Source organism: Sander lucioperca, chromosome 5 (genome assembly GCF_008315115.2).
Source record: "Sander lucioperca isolate FBNREF2018 chromosome 5, SLUC_FBN_1.2, whole genome shotgun sequence".
Classification (NCBI taxonomy): domain Eukaryota; kingdom Metazoa; phylum Chordata; class Actinopteri; order Perciformes; family Percidae; genus Sander; species Sander lucioperca.
In genome coordinates, this window is record NC_050177.1 from 32,614,623 (window position 1) to 32,629,622 (window position 15,000).

Consider the following 15,000-nt stretch of genomic DNA (forward strand, 5'->3'; position numbering starts at 1 on the left):
AAATAAAACTTGAAAATAAACGTTGACATATATAACAAACACCTAACATATATAACAGCTGTTACGTCAGTTCTACTTTACTTGTGCTCATTTAAAATACAATCACTCAATACTTGTCTTTATTGTTATTACTGTGAAGTCTTAATTTAGCTGTAGCCTGCTTTTCCCATTACGTTTGAGTTAACGTTATTTTAGACTGAATCTAGCTGTCAGCTAGCGGTTAGCCGAATTAGCTGTTAGCTAAACTAACGTTAGCTTCCCGGTGGAGGCTAGCCATAGGCTAGCGTGGAACAGATTGTGCAGGTCGTATGGATACGTAAAACAGTATTATCTTGCGCATGTGCAGAACGGATCGTGCAGGCAGAACGGATCGTGTACCGACAGATGTTTGACAGGTGTTTCTGACGCAATCCTTCCGGAACCTTCTAGAAAGAGGGCGTGCCTCAGACCGGATGTTTCCTGGGAGGAGTCCGGAAACTGCATATTAATGCATCGAGACAGGAAATTGCGTGTTTTTAAATGAGCCAATGGGCGTGATACGGGAAATTGCTTTTTTTAAAAATGAGCCAGTGAGAGAAGAGGGTGACAGGCAATACGTAGATGATGGTTTTGAATGAGTTAAATATCTTTATCAGTATTTGTTATACTAATAGTTTATGTTTAAGATTGTTGAATCCGATTGTTAATGCATTCAATGTCTTTTAATAATATAGGAATGAACGCAAACAAAAAATATTACAGCTGTTAAACTATTTAAGCTGACATCCCACAAAAATATTGTCCAACGGTTACATTGTCATACTTGGTCCAACAAAGCGTGTTATCATTATATGAAATGGAGCAGCTTAATAACTAATAACATGGGTCAAATTAGGTTTTACATTTTGTAGAAAATGTTGACGGTTCTGTGCATGCATCGCTCTGGTTCGTATTTTTGGTTCCCAGTGTCCTCTGCTGCTCCAAGTACATTACAATATTACAATATTGCAAAGGAGAAATTATTAAGGACTTGTTTCTGCAGCTCTTTCTGTATAAACTGAGTGCTCACCAAAAGCAGCTGTCTCCCGCGAGCCGGAGGAAGGCACCTTATTTCTGGGGCAGCTGTTTCAGTGTCTACTGGTCTACTGGTCTAAGGTCAGGGGTCAACCTCTGCTCTGACACCCACACACATACACACACACACACACACACACACACACACACACACACACATACACAAACATGTAGACGCATAGAAGCTGTATTTTACTTTTTACCCGCGTCTCCATGTATCGTTTTCAAGAGCAAATGCATCCCTCAATCATGTACGAGAGATCGCGCTCAATTTTCGCACAAAAGACGGTGGTTAGGGATGTTCATTCAAACACTGACGGTCAAGTGGAGAGGGCAGAAAAAGATGCAGACTTCATCACTTCAGTTCCCTGGTGAGTCATATATTATTAATGATTATTATTATTATATTAAGGGTGTTGAAAATATTCTTTTTCATGCTATCCTCTCTCTCTGTTCCTAACAGTTACCAGTGATGAATTCACAGACATTCATTTGAGTCAATCAGATTACGGTAGGTTGTTTTCTCAACTAATGTTTTATCAACAAAAGTTTATGACGTAGATAAAATAAATGACACAGATTTTCTGTTAATCGACAGAGTTGATTGATCGCTGTACCAATGCATATTACAATCCAAACCCTGCTGTCTTTTACGGAGATCTTGAAATTGAAGAAATATCTGAAACATCAAATCCACAGATCAATGCCCGGCCAATTATGCAACCAAATAGACCTATTGTAACAGTGGAGACCCATTTCAGACATCCTATACAACCACTGCTCTCAAGACAGGATCGTTATAATGAAATTCTGCAAACGGTTCCTAATCGTCAGACAGCTCCTACCCCACTGACTGAGGGTAAGTTTCTATTTTAATATTATACCATTTAATGTAGATGTATGTCATAAATTGTTTATTTTTACTGGTTATGTTTTAAACAATGAATGTTAATTAGTGAGAGGCTTTAGTTAAAAACTGTATCGACGTTGTTTTTTTTAAAACTAACTGTATTGAACATACCATATCTATATACTCAGATAATCCCCCCAACGCAGATGTCGAAATTGAAGAAATAACGAGCGAAGGAGAAGAAAATGCAGAAGATGTTCAAAGTCTGAATGTATCTGAAGAAGGAAATGCCCAATCGAGCACTCCTCCTGATATTGGACGAGAACCACTGGAGACCCTACAACAGCTGGACAGAGCTGAAGTCTTGACAGAGATACCTCATTCGGATCCTTCTCAAACTCCTACCCCAATGACTGAGGGTAAGTGTATCTGCATTATAACTCTTAAATGTTTTTACCACCTTACATTTTAAACAATGAATATTACGCCGGTGAGAGAGAGAGGGAGGGTGAACCAGAGAGAGAGAGGAAGGGAGGGGCGAGGGTGTGTGTGTGTGTGTGTGAGAGAGAGAGGGAGGGGTGAACAGAGAGAGAGAGAGAGGAAGGGAGGGGCGAGGGTGTGTGTGTGTGTGTGTGTGTGAGAGAGAGAGAGAGAGGGAGGGAGGGGTGAACAGAGAGAGAGAGGAAGGGAGGGGAGAGGGTGTGTGTGTGTATGTGTGTGTGAGAGAGAGAGAGAGAGAGAGAGAGAGAGAGAGAGAGAGAGGGAGGGGTAAACAGAGAGAATGGTTTCCGGAGGTAACAACTTTATTAACATTGTTAACATTGTTAGCTAGCTTTATTGAATTGAACATGAGTATATATGTATATTTTCAAATTGAACAGAGCTTGAAGCAGCACCCCCGGAGAACAGAGCCAGCACCTCCCGCACCACTGAACAAATCAGAGGTATTTTTATTTTTATTTATATTTATTCTATTCATTTATTTTATAATTAAATATATTTATTTACAGATGTATTTTCTCTGTTTTATGACAGAACCAGTACGGAGAGGCATTCGCAGAGTGAGGCTCCGTAGGGAGAGGATTCAACAAATCAGAGGTAATTTTTATCCATATATTTTATTATTTTCTTGATTAAAATTAAATTAAAATTTCTGATTAAACATTCCAACAGAAGCAGCGTTGAGGAACATTCAAAGACAACAGAGGGCGAGACGGGAGCGAGACCGTGGAAATAATTTGGACATTGCCAGATTGTTGTTGACCAATTTCCGGACAATTCTTCAGATATGTAAAAAGTTGTAAGGGGTGACATTTTTTTTTTTTTTGCTTTTTTATTTTTAAATCACGCGCAAAATGGATCCTGAACAGTCATGTATAATTCCGTTCCAATTACTTCAGACTGTCGATGAATTAAATGAGCCAGTAAATTACGTACCGACCCGATTGCATGAGGCTATCCGCAAATTGAATAATTCAAACACAGAACCTTCTTTAAATAATACTGACACAGAACCACATCCATCAACAGACAATGAAATTGACCCTCCCAATGAAAATTACTTTCGACCTTTAGAAGAAGCTTTACAACAAGTTGAAAATGACTTTCAACCTATAGAAGACGCTGTACAACAGGATGAAAATTACTTTCGACCTTTAGAAGACGCTTTACAACAGGTTGAAAATGACTTTCGACCTATAGAAGGCTCTGTACAACAGGCTGAAAATTACTTTCGCACAGGTTGAAAATCTGAACAATGACATTTTGTCAAGAAGACGCGATAACTTCGGCAATTTGGAATTCCGTCAAAACTTGGTAGTGCCACCCCTCGGAAATGTGCCAGATCTAGCCCGATTCTATCAAGAGGTTTCAGGGAATTTTACCGTCTTAGCAGAGAGAGTGAGACCTGAGGTTAGACCTAATGACATCGTGCAGGTCGAAATAATAGCTGAAAATTCTCAAGAACACTTTCAGACCGTTTTTGAAGGGTTACTGGAACGGTTGATACAATCTAACCGAAATATTGACGACGAGTCCAATCTAGAATTAGTTATTCAAGTGGTGCGAAACCCTCGAGGTGGTGGTGGAGTTAAACGAAAAATAAAAAAAACTTTGGACTGTGAAATCATTAATAAGAAAAGAAAACTTTTGTATGTAGTACACAATCGTAACAATAAACTATGCTTTGCCATCAGCCTGGCTCTGCTTATCAATCCTGATCTCGACGATAGACAAGCTTCTGAGCAGGCTAGAGAATTTCAGTATCTCGCGGGTCTGAGCGATCAAACAGATGTAACATTCAGTCAGGTCAATACATTTGAACAGATAGTAAAGCGCAAAATTGTAGTGTTTTACAGAGCCTCCGAGGATCGTGCTATCGCCCATTTTGAAACAGATTACCCAAAGTCTGACAATCCCGTGTTTTTATTCCTGCTTCAAGGCCACTACTACGGAATAAAAAATGTTAATGGGTTTTTAGGGGTTAATAAAGTCTGTCATTACTGCTACAGAAGCTACAGTCAGAGTGAGAAACACTATTGTCCGGGTCTCTGTAATCTCTGCCTAGACCCTGAATGCCCTAATGACTATACCAATCCTGTGTACTGTGCGGTTTGTAATAGAACTTGTCGTACACACACGTGTTATGTTAAACACAAAAAGGCTAGAGCTTTGGATGATTCAAACCTCAGTACATGTCAGAAGTTTCACAAATGTTCAAAATGTAAATACCTTTTCGAAGCTTGTAAAGAGCACAAATGCCCGCACGAAAAGTGTAGAGTTTGTGGGGAGGAAGCTAACGATTCAGAACCGCATATGTGCTATATTAGGCCTCTGGAGGTGGTAGAAGAACACACACAGAATGTAGTTTTTTACGATTTTGAGACATTTAGCAACAGGGTCGGTGAACATCATGCCTACCTAGTGTGTACAAAATCGTTACAGGGTGAAGAATGGCAGTGTTATGGCCTGGACTGCGTCGAAAAGTTTCTCATGAAGTTCAGGAGACCTCACTATAGTAATGCAACATTTATTGCGCACAATGCAAAAGGATTTGACAGTTACCTGATCCTAAAAAGCATGGTCCGTTTAGGAATGACACCGACGATTCTGATGCAAGGAAGTAAGATTATCAGTTTCACTGAAACCGATTACCGGTTACGTTTTATCGACTCGTTATCTTTTCTTGGCATGAAACTCGCCGCAATACCCAAAGCTTTGGGATTTGCAGACAAGTCCAAAGGTCACTTCCCGCACAAATTCAGCGCTCGCCAGCATCTAAACTACATTGGCGCCTACCCACCTCCATCAGATTATGGGGTGGAAAACATGTCACCGACTCAGCGTGAGGTGAGCGTGATGTTTTCAGAAAACATTTTCATTCAGCATGCCCTAAACCGCGGGGAAAAAAAGATTGGACCGTACTATGTAGACGGATACTCTGTCATAGACGGTGTAGAGAAGGTATGGGATTTCCAGGGTTGCTTTTTTCCTGAGAATAAACAAGGGATACAACATGGTTGGCCTAAAGGACTCCTGAAGCAGCAGACTGGTATCATGATGCCAGGAGGTCTCCAGCTTCTGTGGTCATGGAGCCAAACATTTGTAGGTAGAAGGATTTTGGGGAGTCAATGGTGAAAAACTTTCTGTTGGCCTCAAAACGATTTTGGCAAACCGTCAGCAGACTCAGGAGGGGGAAGCAGAGCTTAGATGGCCTGTTTGTAGTCGGGGAGAACTGCTGACCTGGACTGAGGATACTGTTGGATGGTGGTTTCTTTTTTTTTCTACCCCTTATTGACTTCTGATCTGACATCCAACTGGCAAACCCACGTACAACATTTGGGAAGAATTTTGCGTTTTGACCAATTTGGGTCAGAAGACTGGGCGGGGGGGGGGTCTGGTCATGAACCCACTCACTGAAAGTTGGCCTTAAGTGTCCACACTCAAATGGCAGAAGTCTTCTCATGGCAAATAGTGTCCTGACCCAGGTGACACAAACACTTACCAAGGGTCGCTGGTTCTCCAGGGGGGACGTGCAGATGAAGTTACCCTGGAAGGGGCACTCTGAGGCACATACATCCCAACCATCCCCCTGGTATTCCCAGTTGGAGAAGAAAATTTGGGAAGAATTTTGCCATTCATGATTTTTATCCTACCCTATGGCTATGGGAGATTTAAAATGCTTTTTAATTAGGCAAAAACACCAGATAATATTGGACCAAACCAGGTCCAGTATTAAATTGAGATCTACAGTTGAAGACTGGTCTACTGGACAGCTTTCAGATGTGAGAAGATAAATATATGTGAAGAAGAAAGACGCTGAAAATAAATATCAAAACTTCTCTGAATACATAAAAGTTGAAACATGAATCAGCAATATTATAATATTATTAACAGCTTACCTCATTTCAGCAGAGGGTTGTTGACTTTTAAAGTTAATAAAGCGTTTATGTGACCGGTCACTCTTGAAGGACACACAGCTGGGTTCAGGTTCAGCAGAGTCTGGTCTTTGATGGATCCTGTTACACAGAGAGTAAGACCAACAGGGATGGAAATTCACTTTTTATTATTCAGAAACAAAAACTGCTGGAGATACAAGCAGCAACTAAAACAAGATCAACACAAAGAAGTTCAATAAACTACACAAAAAACAGGGTTAAAAAGCTGAAACACCAGAGAATATATTGGACCAAACCAGATCCAATATTTACCTAAAGTCAAGAGTTGAAGACTAGTTTAACTGGACAACTTTCAGATGTGAGAATATAAATATATGTGAAGAAGAAAGATGCTGAAAATAAACTCCAAAAACTTCTCTGGATACATAAAAGTTAAAACATGATTCAGTAATATTATAATAATAACAGCTTACCTCTTTTCAGCAGAGGGTTGCTCTCCTTTAAAGTCAATAAAGCGTCCCTGTGACCGGTCGCTCTTAAAGGACACACAGCTGGGTTCAGGTTCAGGTTCAGGTTCAGGAGACTCTGGTCTCTTCTGAGTCCTGATAGAAAAATACATTTATTGAGGGTCACATGTTCAGGTAAAATCTCCGTGCTAAAATATAATATTAATATGAATATGTCTGTAGGCCTAATTATTAACAATTAAATGCCAATAATGTTTTACTTTCTGTCCAGAAATCAATAAAAATATCTTTTGAAATCAGAATTAAAATAAATCTAAATATAATATTTCAAAATGTTGTCTAAACATAAAGATATTTTGAGTAAGACAGGAAATTATTTTACAAAAATATTCTCATTTCAGTCATCTGCTACAATAATGTCTTTCCACAAAATTACAAACAAAAACAAAAAACAACCCAGACGGGACGTAGTTACATCCAATGAGACTCGTTCCAGTTTGCTGGATGTTCACAACTCACCTCAATCTTCTTCTTAACATTTCAATTTACCTTTCCATTGCAATTCTCTCCTTCTGCCATTCAAGTCTCTCCATCAATCCTCTCTCCTCCATTTCAAGTAGCCTCTCCTCCATTTCTATTCTGCTCTCCCTTACAGGTCTTTTTTTAAAGTAGCGGTGGCTCCATGGACCGGTTACTCTTCATGGACACACAGCTGAGTTCAGGTTCAGGTTCAGGTTCAGGTTCAGCTTCAGCAGGGTCTGGTCTCTGATGGGTCCTGTTAGAAAGAGAGGAAGACCACTTTTTAATCTCCAGAAATGCCCCATGAATGCAACACAAGGGACTTTCACACGTCTGTGGAGGTTAATAGTGCTTTTCACTGATTGGTCAGAATGACGGACACACACACACACACACAGACACGCAGAGAGACACAGAGAGACACACACACACACACACACACACACACACAGACAGAGACACACACACACACACACACACTCCAACATTCATTCAGACGCCTAACTGCACTAGTTGGAACAATATACAATATTTAATATAATATAATACTAAATCACAATATCAGTAACGTTATCTCCAAAATAACAATATTTCCGTGGGCTGTTCTTCAGTGGAAAGTTTATATTCACTGTACCAACGGCGCCTTTATACTCACATAACACATACACTAAATGGGGGTATCTGTCATTTTTACAAATATATACTAAAGTAAATAATACATTCTGTTTTTAAAAAGAAATACTTTTAATTTTAAAAGTATTACAACATGAATACATAAAATGTAATCAAATGTAATTTAAAAAGTGGGGTGAGTGTGTAAGATAAAAACATAGAAATGAAACTAATAAAATCTGTAAACATGTTTTAACGTGTGAATATGTTTGGTGGAGCTCTGCTTGTAGTTCCTGCTGATGTCACCAGATGGCGCCATGACGTCATCACCAGCTCAGAGATGCTGTTTCTGAATGTAGTTCAGTTCTGACTGTATTGAAAGAGTGTTAGTCATTAAGGAACATTATTAACGTATTTATATTATTATTACGTATTACGTCTCCATAACAGCGTCACTTCGATGTGTTCCGAGGCACTTTTTGGACCGACGGGAGCCGACTGATGAGTCCAACTGCCTTTTCTGCCAACAGTCGGCCGTCTGGTTAGTGTGTCTCGGCCTTTAGAGGCAACATAATTTAGCCATTAGTGTGCTTGATTTTCATTTGATCTATAAATGAAGACATTTTTATGAAAAGCTTTTTGTCAATTATTCTACACAGTTATCACCATTTGATTCAGAAATCAATCAAATGGTGAAATCTCATTTATACGACGGAGCATTAGGGCCACATCAAGGGAAAAAAATTAAGGAGGAAGATGTTTTATTTATTTTGCATTTTGAGAATAAAGTCGAAATGTCGAGAATAAAGTCGAAATGTCGAGAATAAAGTCAACATGACGAGAATAAAGTTGATATTTCAAGAAAGTTGAAATACTTTTTCGAGAATAAAGTCGACATGTCGAGAAAAAACTTGATATTTCAAGAATCAAGTCGGACTTTTGAGAATAAACCAAACTACTAGCTATATTACCTATAGTATTCTTCAAAATGCATGAACTCTTTCTCTTTTAGCACATAAACACAGTATGATGATAAGTATTAGGAATTTGAAGAGATTGTGCCGAAAATTGCGTCTGTTCAGAAGGAGAAACCACACAAACTTGGAAGAGGTGGCCAACTGAAATAGCTTGTAATGGACAGATGCGAGGGTATCGATGGTTACACCTACGCATATGTTGTATCACAAGACACAATAAGACAATTGATTTGTCTGATCCTGAAGGAGTGGAGCTCAGGCGAGCGTGGCACTCCAAGGACGTAACCCATATCTATGATGTTTCCTACATGGCAGCTGGCATGGCGGACAGTCGCTCTATTAAGTGATAAAGGAGTTGAATTTATTCTCGACATTTCAACTTTATTCTCGACATTTCAACATTATTCTCGAAATGGTATAGTTCAACTTTATTCTCGTCATGTTGACTTTATTCTTGACATTTCGACTTTATTCTCGTCATGTTGACTTTATTCTTGACATTTCGACTTTATTCTCGTCATGTTGACTTTATTCTTGACATTTCGACTTTATTCTCGTCATGTTGACTTTATTCTTGACATTTCGACTTTATTCTCGTCATGTTGACTTTATTCTTGACATTTCGACTTTATTCTCGTCATGTTGACTTTATTCTCGACATTTCGACTTTATTCTCGAAATGCAAAATAAATTAAAAAAAATATCTTCCTCCTTATTTTTTTTTCTTTGATGTGGCCCTAATGCTCCGTCGTACATTTATGTTTCTCACATCTGCCGCCAATTAAGACCCTGCCCCTCAACTTCTGCCCACCAGGTGTCCTCATTGTGTTCCTACCTTTGCCTGTCACCTCACACCTGCCTGCCGTCACGATCCTCATTACCAAATCCAAAGACTTTAGAGTTAAGACTGTACACTTGCACAGCAGCCTAGTCTATTATGTCTCCTCGTCGTAGCATTGCTAACCTTTTGTTTTGACTGAATCTGCCTGCAAATCCTGCCCGTCTTAACATTTTGGTGTCTGTGGTATGCCTGCCAACAAAGTAAACTCTTGATGAATACTTCTGCTTTTTGTCTGTGAACTTGTTAAAATTCAGAGCCTTGACCTTCCTTAACCAACTGCCACTTTGCTCGTTTGATGATGATGAATGATGTCTCTCTCTCTCTCATGGGTGGGCCAAATTCTCTGGGTGGGCAAACCAGAGAAAGGGGAGGTAACCGTTCCCCTTATGACATCATAAAGGGAAGATTCCAGATTGGCCCATCTGAGCTTTCATTTTCTCAAAGGCAGAGCAGGATACCCAGGGCTCGGTTTACACCTATCACCATTTCTAGCCACTGGGGGACCATAGGCAGGCTGGGGGAACTCATATTAATGTTAACGTTAAAAACCTCATAAAGTGACATTTTCATGCCATGGGACCTTAACCCTAACCCTAATTACGGTTTAAACACTGTGATCTGAACAGGGCTTTATGTCTAAGATACAACCTGTGGTGAAGATATTTCAAAGCTTAGTGTCGAGCTACGGCTTCATCCTGTGGAAACCTACAACATTTTATAACTTAAATTCGTGCATACTAATATATCTGAATGCAGGAATTTAGACGTCAGAAGTTTGTTCTCGCCACTGTTACATCAAATGATTGCTGAGAGTGTGGTCTACACCTCCTCTAACTGTAGAGGGTCCTGATTAGGATTGGACACTACTTCCTGTTGGAGGAGTGCCAGCTCATAGTGACGCAGTTCCATATTAGTTGATTTAGTTAGAGAATAAAAGAGCTGAGTCGTGTTGTCTCCACATCAGTCAAACATTATATTTAAAATTACAGAGCCAGAAACTAACCTTGAAGAGACCAAAGACTAGCTTGGTAGAAAATCTCAATTAGATTCGTACACATGTGGACACATTATGTACACATAAGCAGGATTTATGGGGCGCTTTTTAGAAGTTTTTGTGCCTTTTTTTAAGGTTTTTGTCACGTTTTCAGAAATTTTTGCTGCTTTTTTTCTATGTTTTTGTTGCTTTTTTCAGAGTTTTCATCGTATTTTTGGAATATTCTTTGACAATGTTTGACTTTTTTTCCCGATATTTTAGACCAAAGTCCACAGAGGCAGCCCGGCTGGTAACGGATCTTGATCAGAGCAGCTGTAAATGATGATTATATTTCATTGGACAATTGTGTTGTATAATGACAATAAAGCTGAACCTTGAACCTTGAACCTTTGAGCAGAAACATTAGAGGTGTGTCTCACACACACACACACACACACACACACACACACACACACACACACACACACACACACACACACACACAGTGCGTTTCACTATCTTTGTGGGGACCTATCATTGACATAATGCATTCCCTAGCCCCTTACCCTAACCTTAACCTTAACCATCACAACTAAATTCCTAACCTTAACCCTTACCCTCACCCTAACCATAACCTAATTCTAACCCTAATCCTAAAACCAAGTCTTAACCCTCAAACAGACCTTTAACCTTGTGGGGTCCAGCATTTTGGCCCCACAAAGCTGTCCGGACCCCACAAGTATACTGTATTCCCAGTTTTTGGACCCCACAAATACAGTTAAACAAGAACACACACACACACACTCTTTAAGCAGAAACATTAGAGTTGTTTGATTCCAGTAAATCACCAACATGGAGATTTATCTTCAACACAAGAGTCGTCCAAACTTTCTCAGGAAATAAGAAGAGAAGTAGAAACATTATATTTAACTTTACAGAGCCAGAAACTAACCCTGAAGAGACCAAAGACTAACGTGTTGTTAAAGTAACAAACAGCAACTTACAGTTTCTTCAAACAGTCCAAAGAGTTGATGAAGAAGAGTTGATGAAGAAGAGGGTCACTCTCCGCCTGGAGAGAAATCTCTGACACAGGTGAGCTGTTTCCTGGAATGACTCCCAGCTCCACCTGTCAGGAAGCAGGCAGGAAGGGCTGCAACAGGAGCAGATTTTCACAATAAAATGACATTAGGACTGCTGTCGATGCTCCGTTACTGACTGACAACCAGTTTGTCCTTGTCTGTATGTCCCGCTCCACACACAGCAAGGTGAGATTAGACAGTCTGTCCTCATCCATGTACGAACGCAAGTATGTCTTAATGAGCAGCAGACGGCTGAAAGTTCGTTCGGTGCTGGTGCTGCTGATGGGAAGGGTTTTATAAATCCTGAGGAGAATGGTCAGGTGTGGGTAGGCTCTATCCATGTCGTTGGCAATGAGGAACGGCAGGACGGCGTCGGTGGTGAGATCCATGTTTAACTCAGAATACAATGCACGAAAAGAGCAAAACTCCTCCACTGCGTCTTCTGGCTTGGGCATGTCTTCTGAGTAGGAACGGGCCAGCTCAAGCATTTTCTCCTCAGCATCAGGGTGATCAAACCGCTTTGGGCAGAGTACTGAGAACAGTTTGGCCATTTTTTTGAAGTCTGAGAATCGACTTTCAAACTTCCCCACAAAAACATTGAGAATGTAAAAATAAATATCAGCTTTGAAGCGGCGTCTGCTGTCCTCGATCTGGTCGTCCTCTGCGTCCTCGTCAACATGTCTTCTTCTCTTGAGAACCCTCTGCTCCGCAAACTCGGTGTCTGCGTCTCTTTCTCTGGCCTTATTTCTTGCTGTGTTCTCCATGCTGTCAGAGGCCTCCTCTGTGCGTAACTCTCTGATCTGAGCCACAGTTCTGTCAATAAGATCACAGCAGTGTTGACATCCAGTGATTCTTCCTGAAGGTTATTTCCAGTTGCATGTTGTCCTGCTCCTCCTGCAGTATTTTAAACCTCAGAAGGCTTCAGACAGGACATTGGCTAGGCGGTGCGCCTCTGAAGGACCCATGCTGGCGCTGCTGCTGGAACCAGAGGCATCCGCGACCGACGAGGTATCCTCCACTTCAAACTGCCGGTGGCAGTCGTCCCCTCCGGTGAGCTTTTCTGGGCTTGACTGCTGTTAGCATCATCGTTAGCCGGTGTCAGGCTAGTAGGGCTAGCACTACTATATATATATGATCATCGTTAACGGTATTATTATCATTTTGACAGTGTTGAGTCATGGATGATGATGATGATGATGATGAAGATGATGATGATGATGATGATGATGATGATGAGAAGTACGATGTGAAAGGAGCACACGATGCTACCACACTTCTCCTTCTATCTCGTTCTTTTCTTTTTAATTTGCCAGATTTATATTTTCTCTCCATTTCCGTAACTATTCTCTTAAGTGCTATCAGGAAGGTACATAACGTTTACATTATAAATTCGCACCTCACGCCACCCTTAGTTACTGTTGCTAAGTAGGAGAAGCTTGGCCTTAGCAACAGTAACTAAGTACAACAAGCTCGGACTTAGCAACAGCAACTAAGGGGGGACTTGGCAGGGCGCTCACTATGCTGCCATATACATGGACACCGCATTCGCCTTTGTGTATATATAAATATATATATATATATATATATATATATAGTGCTGCTACTGTCTAACTGTACTCCCTGGATAAATATTGACTAATTTTTGGAAAAAACAAAAAAGCAATTTGAGAAAAGAAGCAGATAGAAGGGGTTGCATTATGCATTTGAAGGTTATACTGTCAAACAAAGACAGCGTGGCTCATTGGCTGGTCAACTCCCATGATGCAAGGCGGTAAATAGAGTTGTGTTAAAATATGCTGATAAGTTTTCCGTTTGTTCGAAATACAAATGTAACTTCATGATTTCTGTTTATTTAACATGTCTGCTTATAATGTAGTGTTTAGTTGCCTGGTAGTTGTCATTGTTGTGCAGGTTTACCGTTGTAACCGTGAGTTAAGTGACTGTAACGAAGAGAAGAAGAGCTGGATTATGTCAATGTGAGATCATATGAAGTAATTAGCTTCTTTCAGCTACTAATCTGCTATGTGTCACTTGACGATGGGCCCCGTTCTCGTCGAGTGACGCAAATTGGACGTCTTTTGAGGGGCCCCTAATTCGTACGGGACTCTGGGGCATCCGCACCCAAACACCCACGCTATCTCCGCTACTGGTGACGTTTCTCACTCAGCATCCAGGATTTGGGGCATGCTGCCTGAATCCGTTTGTGCTGAAGATAGCATACACACATTTCAGGCAAGATCATGGTCCCCTTCAAGCCAGCATGCATGAGTATGTTAATTGTTTATGTTAATTACATTATTTTTACACTGAGTCCTATGAACCAACTTAAACAGTTATAGGCGACTAGAGATGTGTTGCATAGACAATAAACATGCATGAAAAACAGGAATGAAATGAAGTTTCCAACATACTTATCCCTAGGCAGTACCGGTACACTGCGTACAGGAAGACTATAAAAAATCTTATTCATGACAGTATCAAGACAATTATTTGGGGTTATTATTTGTTGATCTAAAAGCAAAAACAGTGTCACAACACCCAGGATTTGTAAGTACAGCCATTCCCCTTGATATCATATAATCTAATCTAAAGAGAACAGATATGGTGATACCTCATAATAGCAATAGCAAACACCAATCCACTACTACTCTACTACTACTACCACTGCTAGGTACTAGTACTGAGCATCTGAGCAACTAAATGACAATATAGCTTCACTCCAGATGTAGTGTAGAAGAGAAGTGACCAGTATTACAGAGTGGACCCCTATGGTTGGTTTATGCCTTCCCTGAAATAAATATTGTTGATATTGTTATCTGGACCTGGGTTAATAGGAAAGACATTAAAACATTAAAGTTTGGTTAAACAACAATGAACAGAGTGTAATTTAACATGTTCTTTTTATTTGAGAACAAAGTGCAGAATTTTAAAATAAATCCATACGGAAGTTTAATGAAGGAGCGAACACACACACACACACACACATACACACACACACACACACACACACACACACACACACACACACACACACACACACACACAAACACACACCTGGAGCAAAATCAATTTTTTACAGATTATGATTAGTTGAGACATTCATGAGAACCATGTTTCACAGTATACTCAACAGTACAAGTATTTGTACACTGTTGTATCCTTCAAAAGCTTTTTTTAAGGCGTGTCTGAGTCCGTTGTCTGTCAGGTTGAAACATCAACACAAGATCAGTTT

General features: G+C 40.2%; 2 protein-coding genes and 1 long non-coding RNA gene across 4 annotated transcripts in view; 1 reads left to right on the forward strand and 2 right to left on the reverse strand.

Annotated features, from left to right (window-relative positions):
- The window catches only part of LOC116038066 (NACHT, LRR and PYD domains-containing protein 3-like), a 1,733,742-nt gene that overhangs the window by 1,429,525 nt on the left and 289,217 nt on the right, over positions 1–15,000 (reverse strand). The gene's annotated exons all lie outside the window — the stretch shown is intronic.
- LOC116038244 overlaps positions 1–15,000 on the reverse strand; it is a 133,028-nt gene that overhangs the window by 77,178 nt on the left and 40,850 nt on the right. The gene's annotated exons all lie outside the window — the stretch shown is intronic.
- LOC118495147 lies at positions 5,134–14,455 on the forward strand. The gene is made up of 3 exons (XR_004897471.1): positions 5,134–5,144; positions 11,117–11,120; positions 14,251–14,455. It is a non-coding gene; the product is annotated as an uncharacterized LOC118495147 (long non-coding RNA).